This window comes from Microcaecilia unicolor, chromosome 3 (assembly GCF_901765095.1).
Source record: "Microcaecilia unicolor chromosome 3, aMicUni1.1, whole genome shotgun sequence".
Classification (NCBI taxonomy): domain Eukaryota; kingdom Metazoa; phylum Chordata; class Amphibia; order Gymnophiona; family Siphonopidae; genus Microcaecilia; species Microcaecilia unicolor.
Genome location: NC_044033.1, coordinates 299,739,336 through 299,753,508, shown reverse-complemented (window position 1 = coordinate 299,753,508; position 14,173 = coordinate 299,739,336). Strand labels below are relative to the sequence as shown.

The 14,173-nt window shown below is 48.6% G+C and overlaps 1 protein-coding gene across 1 annotated transcript in view; it reads left to right on the top strand.

Moving 5' to 3' along the window:
• The first annotated feature begins 416 nt into the window (after nt 1-416).
• RACGAP1 (Rac GTPase activating protein 1) overlaps nt 417-14,173 on the top strand; it is a 219,477-nt gene continuing 205,720 nt past the window's right edge. The window contains 1 exon segment of the mRNA XM_030198223.1: nt 417-515. The gene's annotated coding sequence lies outside the window, so the exon portion shown is untranslated.

The following is a 14,173-nucleotide window of genomic DNA, read 5'->3' as shown; positions in this document are numbered from 1 at the left end:
ATGTCCAATAAAAAAGGTATTTTCTTTTCCATGTTTTATTTGTATTGATTACCTTTAAAAGTGGACTAACAAGGCTACCACACCTCTCTAGCCCGCATAATAGATTAGATAATAACAACATCCCGAGCCGACTCCTGTTTTCTTCAACCTCCTTGGGCTATACCGTCCGTCTCCTGTTCTCAGTCTAACCTCCTTGTGTGAAACTGGCTCACATACCGACTTCTATCATAAAACCCCCTTGGTCTTCTCTAACACCAAACAACTTGTTTAGTTGTTTGGTGTTAGAGAAGACCAAACAACCTTTGACGAGCGAGCACCGAGCAGCACTGGGAGAGAAGTAACCACCCATCTCTCCCCGCCAAAGCCTGGCATCAATGCCCCGCCCCATACCCCGGAAGTCACCGCTGATTGGACGGCTGCGAGAATTCAAACGAAAGCGCGTAATTGTGCCGGCATTCAGTCAGCGGTTGCTTTTTGTCTTTCTTGGCTCTGCAGTCGGCCTGGGAAAAGTGATGGTGAGTAAATGTTGCGTTTATAAAGATAACAATAATACCAAAAACTCACGGAAAAGAGGTGTCCGGAGCAGCGTGTGTTTGTTGAGCTGTCTGACATGGGGGTTTTGGTCTGTACTTTTTCTGTTTGGGGGTTGTTTTTTTTTTTTTGGGTGTTCTTTGCTGTCCAGTTTGCTACTTAGTTTCTTTTTTTCTGCTTGGTTTCCTTGGTGGCTCAGTAGTCCCTCTCCATCTCTACGTGCCGTACAATTGGAGAGACTGCGTACTTTTTCTCTAATATATAATGTTCTGTTATGGCATATTGTGCAACGTTCTACACGTTTAAAACTGCTTTGGTGATTTTAAAGTCTTGTTGGGCAGACTGGATGGACCGTGCAGGTCTTTTTCTGCCGTCATCTACTATGTTACTATGTATGTGATAAGTCTGCGTATTCTTTCCCGCTAAGTCGTGCATTTTATCCTTCGTCTACTTTGCTTGCTGTGTAGTAAATTCTCTCAAGGTGGAGAGGTTGCACAGCCCGGGATAGTTGGGATATTTGGATTCTGAATGGTTACGTGATCTACTTATTTTGCTTTCCTTGGATAAGAGGAGCAGTAGCTTGCCAAAACCTGTCATTCAGATGTTAATAGTTTAGCGGCTACAGCTTAGGTAATGTGAAAAACAGCACACTCGGGAGCACGAAATCTTACAGTGCACCAGTGAGAATAAAGCGTGAGAGGTGTGTCTTTATTTTTAAATCACAAACTGCAGTTCAAGGCCAGTAATTCTTCCACAGGCATTACAAACTAAGGGGGAAATTCTGTAACGGGGTGCTTAAGTTTAGGTATCCCAAAACTGCATGGTGAGTGCTATCTGTGGTCCCCATTCCCAGTTCTGTTACAGAATACCACACCTGGGCACAATGGATGGTGGCAGGCGTAAATGGGTGTGCCTGCCTGTGCCAAAGTAAACGCAACATATCTAATATGTTGTCTATAAGTGGAAGACACGCCCATGCTTTTACAATTAGGTGCTACACTGCTTAAATATAGAATAGTGCCTAGTATATCTAACTGTATGCACAGAAAGCAGCACTTATAGAATTGCTTAAGTCTGTAACTTGTGGTATAATTACCAGCACTACAAGACTACAAAAGTATTATTGTAATATTGCTGATTTGGGGTCAACTATATTAATATGCTTAAGGACTGGTGTTGTGTTGGGAGGGGGTCCTAAAGGCCACTAAAAAGCTGTGCCTCCTTCGCCTCTATGCAGACTGGGATGGGACTACAATAGCATGTGAGCCTAGGGTAATTGCTTTGGTTGCACTCCTTACCCCCCTCCACCTTGGATGTAGTGGTGTAAAAACAAACTAAAAACTTGAAACCTAATTGTTAGAATGTTTAGGGTGAATGTGTTCCACCTGTGGTTTTATACCTTTCATTTTTTTAATGCTGAAATTGGAATTAGCACCTTGGCCTTGCAAGTAGGAGTATTTGCTGAGCCAGATCTGTTCAGCCCAGTTAGTATAACACATGCATAGAAATAGATTTTCTTTTGCAATGTAACGACAGATGCTGTGTTGTGTCAAACTTAAGACAATTAGCTTGCTTCAGTGTAGTAAACTCCCTTTTTTCCTAGTGGATTGTGTATCCTCATTTTGCATGTTTATATTGGTACTGAGTTTAGTTCTTGTCATTTTGCTGGCTGATATGTAACTGAAAATTGGTGGGATTGCGAGAATCAATATTTTTGCTTAGTGACTTGCCAAAACAAATACTCCTGAACTAAAAGTAAAAAAAAAAAAAAAAAAAAAAAATCACTACTGCTTTTTGAATTCTAGCCCCAAACCAGTGTATGCAGAAGCAAATGGCCAAAAGCAAGAAAGAAAATATAGATGGCACAAGTGTTAGACTAATATAGGGCATAAATCCTCATTAGGGGCGCAAACAAACTGGGCAACACAACAATAACGGGTGATTTCAATTACCCCGGTATTGACTGGGTAAATGTAACATTGGGGCACGCTAGGGAGGTAAAATTCCTTGATGAAATCAAGGACAGCTTTATGGAGCAGCTGGTACAGGAGCTGATGAGAAAAGGAAAAATTCTAGACCTAGTCCTTAGTGGAGCGCATGATCTGGTGCGGGAGGTAATGGTGCTGGGGTCGCTTGATAACAGTGATCATAATATGATCGGATTTGATATTAGTTTTGAAGTATACATAGGAAATCAAATATGTTAGAGTTTAACTTTAAAAAAGGAGACTATGATAAAATAAGAAGAACTGTGGAAAAAAAAGCTTAGAGGGACTGCGAGGGTCAAAAATTTACATCGGGGGTGGATGTTGGTCAAAAACACCATCCTGGAAGCCCAGGCCAAATATATTCCACGTATTAAAAAAGGAGGACGGAAGACCAAACGACAGCCGGCATGGTTAAAAAGTGAGGCGAAGAAAGCTATTAGAGCCAAAAGAAAATCCTTCAGAAAATGGAAGAAGGAACTGACTGAAAATAATAAGAAACAGCATAAGGAATGTTAAGTCCAATACAGAGTGCGATAAGGAAGGCTAAGAGGGACTTTGAAAAAAAGATTGCGCTGGAGGCAAAAACACATAGTAAAAAAATTTTTTAGGCGTATTAAAAGCAGGAAGCTGGCAAAAGAATCGGTTGGACCGCTAGATAACTGAGGAGTAAAAGGGGCGATCAGGGAAGACAAAGCCATAGCGGAGTGATTAAATGAATTCTTTGCTTCAGTCTTCACCGAGGAAGATTTGGGTGGGATACCGATGCCAGAAACGGTATTCGAAGCTGATGAGTCGGAGAAACTTAATGAATTCTCTGTAAACTTGGAGGATGTAATGGGGCAGCTCTACAAACTGAAGAGTAACAAATCTGCACCGGATGGTATTCATCCCAGAGTACTAGAACTGAAAAATTAGCTTGCGGAGCTATTGTTAGTAATGTGTAATTTATCCTTAAAATGGAGGGTGTCCAATGTAACGCCAATTTTTTAAAAAGGTTCCAGAGGAGATCCAGGAAATTATAGACCAGTGAGTCTGACATTGGTGCCGGGCAAAATGGTAGAGACTATTATTAAGACCAAAATTACAGAGTATATTCAAAATCATGGATTGAGACAAAGTCAACATGGATTTAGTGAAGGGAAATCTTGCCTCGCCAATCTACTACATTCTTTGAAGGAGTGAACAAACATGTGGATAAAGGTGAGCCGGTTGATATTGTGTATCTGGATTTTGAGAAGGCGTTTGAGAAAGCATCTCATGAAAGACTTCAGAGGAAATTGGAGAGTCATGGGATAGGAGATAGTGTTCTATTGTGGATTAAAAACTGGTTAAAAGATAGAAAACAGAGAGTAGGGTTAAATGGTCAGTATTCTAAATGGAGAAGGGTAGTTAATGGGGTTCCCCAGGGGTCTGTGCTAGGACCGCTGCTTTTTAACATCAAACATATAAACGGCGAGTGACCGTACTCACTGCAAATGTGCAGTAGAGATTTCCCTCTCTGTCCCGCCCCCGCGTCAATACGTGATGACGGGGGGGGGGCGGGACAGAGAGGGAAACTGCGCCGCCGACGTTACTACCGCTCCCCCCCCCCCACTCGGAGTCGCCGGCGCCACCCCTCCACCCGGCCCGGGCCCTCTCTTCCCTTCTGAACTTACAGATACATTCGCCGAACGCAGCAACGCACATCAGCTGAGCTGCAGTGAGCCCTTCCTTCTTTGCCTGTGGCCCCGCCCTCCTGTGACGTAACGTCAGCGAGGGCGGGACACACACAGGCAGAGAAGGAAGGGGCAGCTCAGCTGATGTGCGTTGCTGCGTTCGGCGAATGGATCTGTAAGTTCAGAAGTGAAGAGAGGGCCCGGACCAGGTGGAGGGGTGGCGGCGGCGACGACTTCGCGGGGGGGAGGGGAGCGGTGGTGACCGCGGGGGGAGGAAAACCTCTATACCAGTCCGTTTTTACGGGCTCAACGGCTAGTATGTTTATAAATGACCTAGAGACGGGAGTAACTGGTGAGGTAGTTAAATTTGCTGATGACACAAAGTTATTCAGAGTCGTTAAATCGCGGGAGGATTGTGAAAAATTACAAGAGAACCTTACGAGACTGGGCGTCTAAATGGAAGATGACGTTTAATGTGAGCAAGTGCAAAGTGATGCATGTGGGAAAGAGGAACCCGAATTATAGCTACGTCATGCAAGGTTCCACGTTAGGAGTCACGGACCAAGAAAGGGATGTAGGTGTCGTCGTCGATGATACGTTGAAACCTTCTGCTCAGTGTGCTGCTGCGGCTAAGAAAGCAAATAGAATGTTCAGTATTATTAGGAAAGGAATGGAAAACAAAAATGAGGATGTTATTTTGCGACCGCACCTCGAATATTGTGTTCAATTCTGGTCGCCGCATCTAAAAAAAAATAGTGGAATTAGAAAAGGTGCAGAGAAGGGTGACGAAAATGATAAAGGGGATGGGACAATTTCCCTATGAGGAAAGGCAAAAGTGGCTAGGGCTCTTCAGCTTGGAGAAAAGGCGGCTGAGGGGAGATATGATAGAGGTCTATAAAATAATGAGTGGAGTTGAATGGGTAGATGTGAAGCGTCTGTTCACGCTTTCCAAAAATACTAGGACTAGGGGGCATGCGATGAAGCTGCAATGTAGTAAATTTAAAACAAAGAAAATGTCTCTTCACTCAACATGTAATTAAACTCTGGAATTCATTGCCAGAGAATGTGGTAAAGGCGGTTAGCTTAGCGGAGTTAAAAAAAGGTTTCTACAGCTTCCTAAAGGAAAAGTCCATTATTAAATGGACTTGGGTTGACGTCCACGGCAGCCCCCACCAACCGGAAGAAAACTTCGCGGGTGGTCCCGCACGCAGGGCATGTCCACCGCGCATGCGCGGCCGCCTTCCCGCCCGTGCGCGACCGTTCCCGCTCAGTCTTTTCTTTTCCGCGCTGGAGAGAGCCGCGTTCGTCTCTCTGTCAGCCCCGGAAACCGGATCGCGCTTTCGCCGCAAATTTTCTCTTTTTTGTTGATTCTAACCGTTTCTTTTTTAGTTTCCTTAAAAAAAAAAAAACGCTAACTTTGTTTTTCCCTCGTCTCCTAGCGGGGGCGTCGCGTTGCGGCCTTGTGGCCGCGCGGTCGATTTATTTTCGAGGTGTGATTTTTACCGCCACCATCGATGACTTTGATTTCACCGACGCGATTTTTCCGCTGATGTCCTCGAAGGTCCCGAGTGGATTTAAAAAGTGTGGTCGGTGCGGCCGGCATATCTCGCAGACTGACACTCACGCTTGGTGCCTCCAGTGCCTCGGGCCGGAGCACGATACCAAGACGTGTACTTTTTGTCTCCGGAAACGAACACAGGTAGCGAGGCAAGTTCTTTGGGACCGTCTTTTTGGAACTTGCGCCGGCCCCTCGACTTCGACGGCATCGGTATCGACGGCCGGTTCTTCGGTACCGGTATCGATGTCCACGAAATCGGCACCGATGGCATCGACCCCAGGAGCACAGGTCCCGTCGGCCCTCCGGTGAAGGCAGGGGTGAGAGGCCGCGCGGACAATTGGCCCCGGTCACTCCCTCTACCCAGGGCCCTCGGGACCGAATCCTGTCGGACCCGATACCTCGAGGCCGAAGGGGATCGACTTCCTCCTCGTTGGTTCCACCGAGCACTGATGACGGGCACCGCAAAAAGGCGAAGAAGCACCGTCATCGGTCGCCCACGACGCATCCAGCTTCCGGCGCCAGGGATGAGTCGACGCCGAGGAAGCGGCAGCGTCGAGAGGAGAGGTCCCCCTCTGTAGTAGAAGTACCGCCACGTCAGGGTGCCAGCACTTCGGTGCAGTCTCCTGGACCCGAACAGCGGCACCGACACCTCTACCGGCCCCCTCGCCTTTCCCGACGGCGGGCCTGGACGAGTGCCTCCGAGCCATCCTTCCGGGGATCCTGGAAGGGCTGATGCGCCAGACGGCGCCGGCGTGCTCTAGCCCGGTGCCGAGGCCTTCGACGCCGCTTGCGGCGCCGGTCTCGACCGCCACGCAGGTGGAGTCCCCATCGACGTCGATGGAGGGAGCTTCATCCCCGCCGGCGCGGGAGTCCACCGCTTGACGACGCCACCGAGGCCTCGGTGCCTCGACGTCGAGCCGGGCCCTGTTGAGGACTGAGCTGCAGGAGCTCATGTCCGACACCGAGGAAGAGGCCTTGTGGGGGGAGGAGGAGGAGGACCCGAGATATTTCTCCTTAGAGGAGTCTGTGGGCCATCCCTCTGACCCTACTCCTTCACCTGAGAGAAAGCTCTCGCCACCTGAGAGCCTCTCCTTTGCCTCCTTCGTCAGGGATATGTCTATTTGCATTCCCTTTCCTGTGGTCTCTGTGGATGAGCCGAGGGCTGAGATGCTCGAGGTCCTCGACTATCCATCACCACCTAGAGAGTCCTCCACGGTGCCGTTGCACAATGTCCTCAAAGAGACACTGCTTCGGAACTGGTTGAGACCATTATCTAATCCCACCATCCCCAAGAAAGCAGAGTCCCAATACAGAATCCACTCGGACCCAGAGTTAATGCGGCCCCAATTGCCTCATGACTCGGTGGTCGTGGACTCTGCTCTCAAGAGGGCACGAAGTTCGAGGGATACCGCTTCAGCGCCCCCGGGGCGGGAGTCTCGCACTCTGGACTCGTTTGGGAGGAAGGCCTACCAATCTTCCATGCTCGTGACCCGCATCCAGTCTTACCAGCTCTACATGAGCATCCACATGCGGAATAATGTAAAGCAACTGGCGGACCTGGTCGACAAGCTCCCGCCAGAGCAGTCCAGGCCTTTTCAGGAGGTGGTCAAGCAGCTGAAGGCGTGCAGAAAATTCCTGTCCAGGGGTATTTATGACACCTGTGACGTGGCATCTCGTGCTGCGGCCCAAGGTATAGTGATGCGCAGGCTCTCATGGCTGCGTGCCTCTGACCTGGACAACCGCACCCAGCAGAGACTGGCCGACGTCCCTTGCCGGGGGGATAATATTTTTGGTGAGAAGGTCGAGCAGCTGGTGGACCAACTGGGAGGGCAGCAGAGCAGAATCGGTGGATATGGATGTGAGGTGACGGGATAATCGCGGTTCACTTAAAAACAATCGCCATTACATGATAGCACCCATTTCATTTTTTAGAAATGGGCCTTTTTTGCTTGTACATATATACATACTTACTTTTTCACATTAAAAAAAAAATCACTTCAGTGTGCTACCGTGAAATTGAACTCACCTGAATTTCTTTTCCTTGAGTCATTCTAGACCGCTTGTACCTCCTGGGACGTGAAACTACACAGCAAGCAAGCAAAGTAGGAAAAGGATAAAATGCACGACTTAGCGGGAAAGAATACACAGACATATCACATAGTAACATAGTAGATGACGGCAGAAAAAGACCTGCACGGTCCAAAATGATCTTGAAGCATCTCCATTTTTTTAGTCCTAGGGGTCCTTGTGAGCACTGCCACTCTCAACCAGAACTTGAGTCCTTTGGTCTCCACTGTGACCAAAGCATCATCCTTTAAGGACAGTCCAAATCCTCCCAGGAGGGGTGGGTAAAGCCAACTCATGAGGTTTGACCCACACAGGACTGACCCCAGGGTCTACCACTCTTTCAAGGTCATCTCCAAGAGGCCCAGTGGAAGAAAAAGGACAAGACAGGTGGCAGCAGCCCACAAGAAAGGGATCTGACCCCCAAGTCTCCTCTAGGGGAATCATGACCAATTGAAGGACCTCCTCCTGCCAGACTACTGGATAGCTTCCTTCATCTCCCATGGACACAAAACCAATATGTTGTCCTTCCAACCCAGACCCCTGCAAGGGGGGGGGGGGGGGGAATCAGTCACCACCAACCAAGACCCCTTGCTAAGAAGGGAGAGAGGGAGGGAAAGAGAGGAGTGGCAACAGGGACCCCACAGAAACTGGGGAGGGAGTGGCAGGGAGCCCCAATTCCCCTGAGGCAACCTCCATATCTGGCTCCTGCTTCAATGCCAGGGCCTTACCAAACTCCTTCGAAAAGGCAGCTACCCCAAGGGCTGATCCAGATAAGAGGATTCAGGGAATGGCTCCCTTATGCCTCTGAAGACAGAACCCCACCATGCCCTCCTGTGGGAACCATGAAGCCCAAGTCCAAAATAGCTGTGGCTTCTACCAAATAATGCAACATGTCACCTCTCATTACGTTGGAGTGTCCCTCTGCTTCTCCCCTCCCATCCGTGTCTAGCGATTCTCCACTCCATGGCCTTTGACTCTGTCCTTCCTGTTGCCCTGCCTGTAAACCGTCCATCTTACCTGAGGTCGCGGTAGGCTGGGCTCGTGTCGCCTCCAGTGTTACCTCTGTGTCCTGCCCTCCTCTGACGTCACTTCGTTTTTACACGAGGGTGGGACACAGAGGGAAAGCTGGAGGCGAGCTGACATCAGTATGTTACGAACCCAGCCAGCCAGAGAACCTGAGGTACAAATTATTATATAGATATGACAAAATGGCACTTAAAAATAAAACACCAAATGAACAAATAAACAAAAAAAGCACACTTTGTGTTCAGAAGATACTAGTAGTACTTCTGCTTTAAGCCTGAGTGTTGTATTCTGTTTTGCTGCTGGAAAAATGTGATTGAAATTTCCTGCAGGTTTTCATGATTTTTTTTTTCTAAATGTCGCATAAAAAAAAAGTAATGGGTTGGATCTATCCAAAAAAGATTAACAGTGATCATGGTTTTCTACTTGCAACAGTAAAGCTTTTATTACCTCTTTAAACAAAGCCCCATTCTGAATGTTTAGAATAGAGTACTTAGATAAACATGCTGCAAAACACTTCTGCCTGTGTGTTTTTCCTAAATTTAATTAGCTTTGATTGTTGCTGTCTTGATCTACCTGGCTGATCTTTTTGGTAATGTAAACAAAGCCTCAGGTGCTGTACAGCCAATTGTATTCCAGTAGTAATTACAGTACAATAAGACAGTAAACTTTCACAGAATGGTTACCATTTTGTAAACGCGTTCTAGCAAATATAATCTGCTCACACAAGAGAATTGAACTGCCCAGTATTTGCAATCTGTAATAAAATTTTTTAAAAGTTGCCATCTATTTGTGTTTAGTCTGTTGATCACATCTTGATGAGAAATGTTAATTTCTCAATTGGTACGTAATGGACTTTACCTTATGAGAGAAATGCAGTAGTATTGTGCTTCTTTGTCATTTAATTTCAGACCAATGGGTTATGTCCATCCACCAGTGGAAAGAGACAGAGAAAATAGTTCCAAGTACTGTGCCCTTAAAGAGTATCCTGCAACCAGGAATCCTGAGTATTTTCTCTGTCTCCTAGCAGATGGTGACTGGATGTGCAGTGTCCCTGGGTCCCTCATCCCCAGCTAGGGGATACTTGGTTCTACTGGTCTCTCCCCTTCCCTCTATTGCCCGAGGCCCTTGAGACTCCGCAGATTTACATGTAGCCAGGGGTGGCTCCTGTGCTTTGCCAGTTGAGCAGGGGTGTTGTGACTGGTGGTGCCCACTTTAAAGGCATATAGGTTCGCCCTTTCCCTGCCATACCCATTCCCCCCCCCCCCCCCCCCCGTCTCCTGGAATACCTCTGTTGCTGCTTGCCTCCAACTTTCCTCACAGCGTTAAAAGAAAAAAAAAAGAGTGCGCTTTTACTGCATGGCTGGTCTGAGGCTTTTTCCAGTGATCCTGGTTCTGTGCAGCTTGACCGGAGCTCGTTGACTCGGTCTTCTGAGGTGAGAGTGGTACCCATCTCCTCCGGGGAGGTCCCGCGGACACCGTTCCGATCGGGGTAAGTTTTGTCGCGAAGCCGCCATTTTATTGCTATATTCCTGTCCTGTGAAAAAATGGACGATGGCTGCTGAAGGAGTTAAGCGCTGCTTCCGTTGTGGTAAATGCGGGGCTGTGTAAAACGTGCTCCTTAGACGCTCATGCTGGTTTGAGCATGCCGAGCGATGTTTCTTCCCGCTCAATGGAGCTGGCGGCGGGCGCCATTTTGGAAGCGCCGCATGCCTTGACCCTCGCGGTTGTGGAGGAGTCTGAGGGCAGGGGTACGCCTCGTTTAGAGGCTGCCAGAGGAGCTCCTACATCCGTTTCTCCTAATTTGGAGGCGGAGGGTCAGGGTGAGTTTTTCTCCCCTGAGTTTGTGCTTTTAATGCATAAGGCGTTCATGCTGAAAAGAGCTCTGCTGCAGGTATCTGACACCGCGTTGCCTCCTGGCTTCCCTCCGGGTGTTGATGCCCCGGGGATGACTTCAGAGGTTATTTCCTCTGAGTGTTGGACACGCACTAAACATAGATGGGTAAATTCCCCGTCTGAAAGTGGCACATTTCCCCCCCCCATGGTCGGGCTGTGGAGAGTCTGAGGGATCTGGCAGACCCTCAGGGACGGATGATCCAGAGGAAGGGTGCCTGTTTGCCACTGGATTTGGATGATCCCAATGCGGTCCGGATTTTCCACCGCGACGAGCTGCCAGCTCTTATTACTGATGCCTTGCAGGCCCTCTCGATTGATGATCCTGCTGAAGGCGACACCTCCTCTTTTTAATCTTAGGATGGCGAGTACTAAGAAGCCTACTCGGGCCTTTCCTGCGCATGACTCCATCCAAGAGCTTATTTCTGCTCAATGGTCTGACCCCGATGGGCCTTTGAAAGTGGCCAGGGCTATGGGTCAGCTTTACCCTCTGTGTGAGGAGCACTTGGTCCCTTTGGGGATGCCTAAAGTGGATGCATTGGTCACGGCGGTGACAAAAAAGACCACTTTCCCAGTAGAGGGAGGAGTCGCTTTGAAAGACATGCAGGACCGGCGGCTTGAGTCCGCACTGAAGCGGCCCTTTGAAATTGCGGGCCTTGCCTGGAGGGCGTCTATTGCAGTTCCTATGCAGCCCGGGAATGTCTTTCCTGGCTACAGCAGGCGGTGGAACAGCCCGCTGATGGTGCGGGCCCCCTTTCTGAGGTTGCCCCGCGGATGGAGTCGGCCCTGTCATTTTTGGCTGATGCCCTATATGATCTGGTCAGAGCTTCGGCTAAACAGATGTCTGTTGTGGTGTCCGCCCGCCGCCTTATTTGGCTGCGACATTGGGTGGCTGACATGGCTTCTAAGCAAAGACTGGTGAGGCTTCCCTTTCGGGGCCTCCTGTTATTTGTAGAGGAATTGGAGAAAATTGTGAAAGACCTGGGTGAAAATAAAACCCCAGAGGTTACCTGAGGGTAGGCCGAGGCCTTCTTCCAAGGGTTCTGTGTGTCCCTCCTCTTCCAGACCTCGCTTCCATGAAGCTCGAAGGTATCGCCCGGGGCGCTCTGCTGGGTTTTCTCAATGTGCCTGTTTTCAGCAGAGGAGCTCCTTTCGCTCGGACAAATGTTCCGCAGGGGCCGGTTCAAACCCAGGAGCTCAGGGGTGTCCTCCACAATGATGGGACGCCGGTCCACTCCTTGCCTGCAATAGGAGGACGTCTTTCTCTCTTTCTAGAGGAGTGGACCAAGATTACCTCAGATCAGTGGGTCCTGGACCTGATCAGAGAAGGGTACCGACTGGAATTCGGTGCCCTGGTGAGAGACGTGTTTGTGGCGCCTTGATGCGGCACTGCCGTAAAACGGGCGGCAGTAGAGGAGACCTTGCAAGTCTTGCTGCACCTCGAAGCTGCTGCTATTCCATTAATTTTGTCATGCCTCGAAAAGGCGGGTCTTTCAGGCCGATCCTCGACTTACGAATCGTAAATGAGGCTCTTAGAGTATGACATTTCCGCATGGAAACCCTGCGCTCCGTCATTGCGGCGGTACAGCCAGGAGAGTTTCTCACGTCTCTGGACCTAAAAGAAGCTTATTTGCACATTCCTATCTGGCCTCCACACCAGCGGTTCCTCTGCTTTGCAGTGTTGGGAAAGCATTTCCAGTTTCAGGCCTTGCCTTTCGGCCTAGCCACAGCTCCCCGTACCTTTTCCAAGGCAATGGTGGTAGTAGCTGCCTGTCTCAGGTGAGAGGGTATCAGAGTTCACCCTTATCTCGACGACTGGCTCATCAGAGCGGACTCGGCAACCGAGAGTCGTCTGCCACAGCCAGAGTGGTGGCGGTCCTGCAGGTGACTCTTAAGACACTTTTTGGTGGCCATCACATCGGCTAGACGTGTGTCTGAGCTGCAGGCACTGTCCTGTCGGGACCCTTTTCTGCAATTCTCTGAGTCCGGACTAATGGTACGTACAATGCCTTCCTTCCTGCCTAAGGTGGTTTTAGCGTTTCACCTGAACCAGCCCATTTTTCTTCCTTCCTTTTTTCTAGGGAAGAGTTCCCAGACTCCTTTGGGCAGTTACATCTTTTGGATGTCCGCAGGGCGCTGTTGCAGTATCTACAGATGTCTAATGACTTCAGGACTTCTGATCACCTTTTTGTCTTGTTGTCAGGCTCTCGGCATGGAGGTCCAGCGTATCTGCTTTCAGGTCGGTCTCTGCCTGAAGCGTTTAAGGCGCATTCCATGAGAGCCATCTCTTCCTCGTGGGCTGAAATGGGTGCACTCTCTCTTCAAGAGATCTGTAGTGCGGCTACTTGAGCTTCTCATCTCTCTTTTGCCCAGCATTACAGGCTGGATGTTGCAGCGAAGCAGGACGCTGTTTTTGGAGCTCAAGTATTGGCTTGTGGTGTGGCCTGTTCCCACCCTGAGTAGGGATTGCTTTTGTACATCCCATCAGTTCATGGATTCATCTGCTGCTGATGACAAGGAAAGGAAAATTAGGTTCTTACCTTGGTAATTTTCTTTCCTTCAGTCACAGCAGATGAATCCATGATCCCTCCCTGTCTGACTTTTTTTTGTTTTTTGTTCAGATCTTTCATGCAGATATAAATCTCAATGGGAGAAGTTGGGAAACAGTTATCAGAATTTCTACATGATGTTCTACTACAGGAGGTTGAGATCATCCCTTCTTTGTTGCTCCTGTTATGGGGTGTTTGTTCGCTGTGAGGAAAGTTTGTGTTACTATACCTTTATGGTTCACTCTGCTTTGGAAATCTCAAATACTGAAGGCAGTTGGGGGCTCGCCGTCCAAGAGGCAGTATGGTTTCAGTGTTCTCGATCTCCATCTGCTGGTAGGCGGATACAACCCATCAGTTAATGGATTCTTCTGCTGTGACTAAAGGAAAGAAAATTACCAAGCTAAGAACCTAATTTTCCCATATCACCAATGGCCCCCACATGCCATGCTCATCAACCAGCCACAACTCAATATGCAAATAAAATTCATAGACAGATAAGTAGCAGGTAAAATCTTTATCCATTGGGTTTTTCCACATCGTAATATCCTGCGAGTTTAAAATGCTTCATAAGGTTAAGCAGCCTATTTGAACTCATCTGTTCCCATTTATGTACCCCAGCAGTGCTGTCTAATTTAGGTGCTAGGGCAGAAGTTTTCCACCCTGCCCTTTGGGCACACCCAGCCAGTTGGAATTTTCAGGGCATCTCCATTGAATTCAGTAGGGATGTGCCCCGAAGACTGGAATGTGACCTTAGATCAGGGGTTTTCAATCCAATCTCCTAAAATCAATGCCATTCATAATCGGCACTAATACAGTACTCAGATGTTCAAGAGAGAGACCTCCATATCCAAAGTAGGTTGATAAAATATTCCCCAAGTATAAATGCCACCAAGACAGGAAGCTACCTTT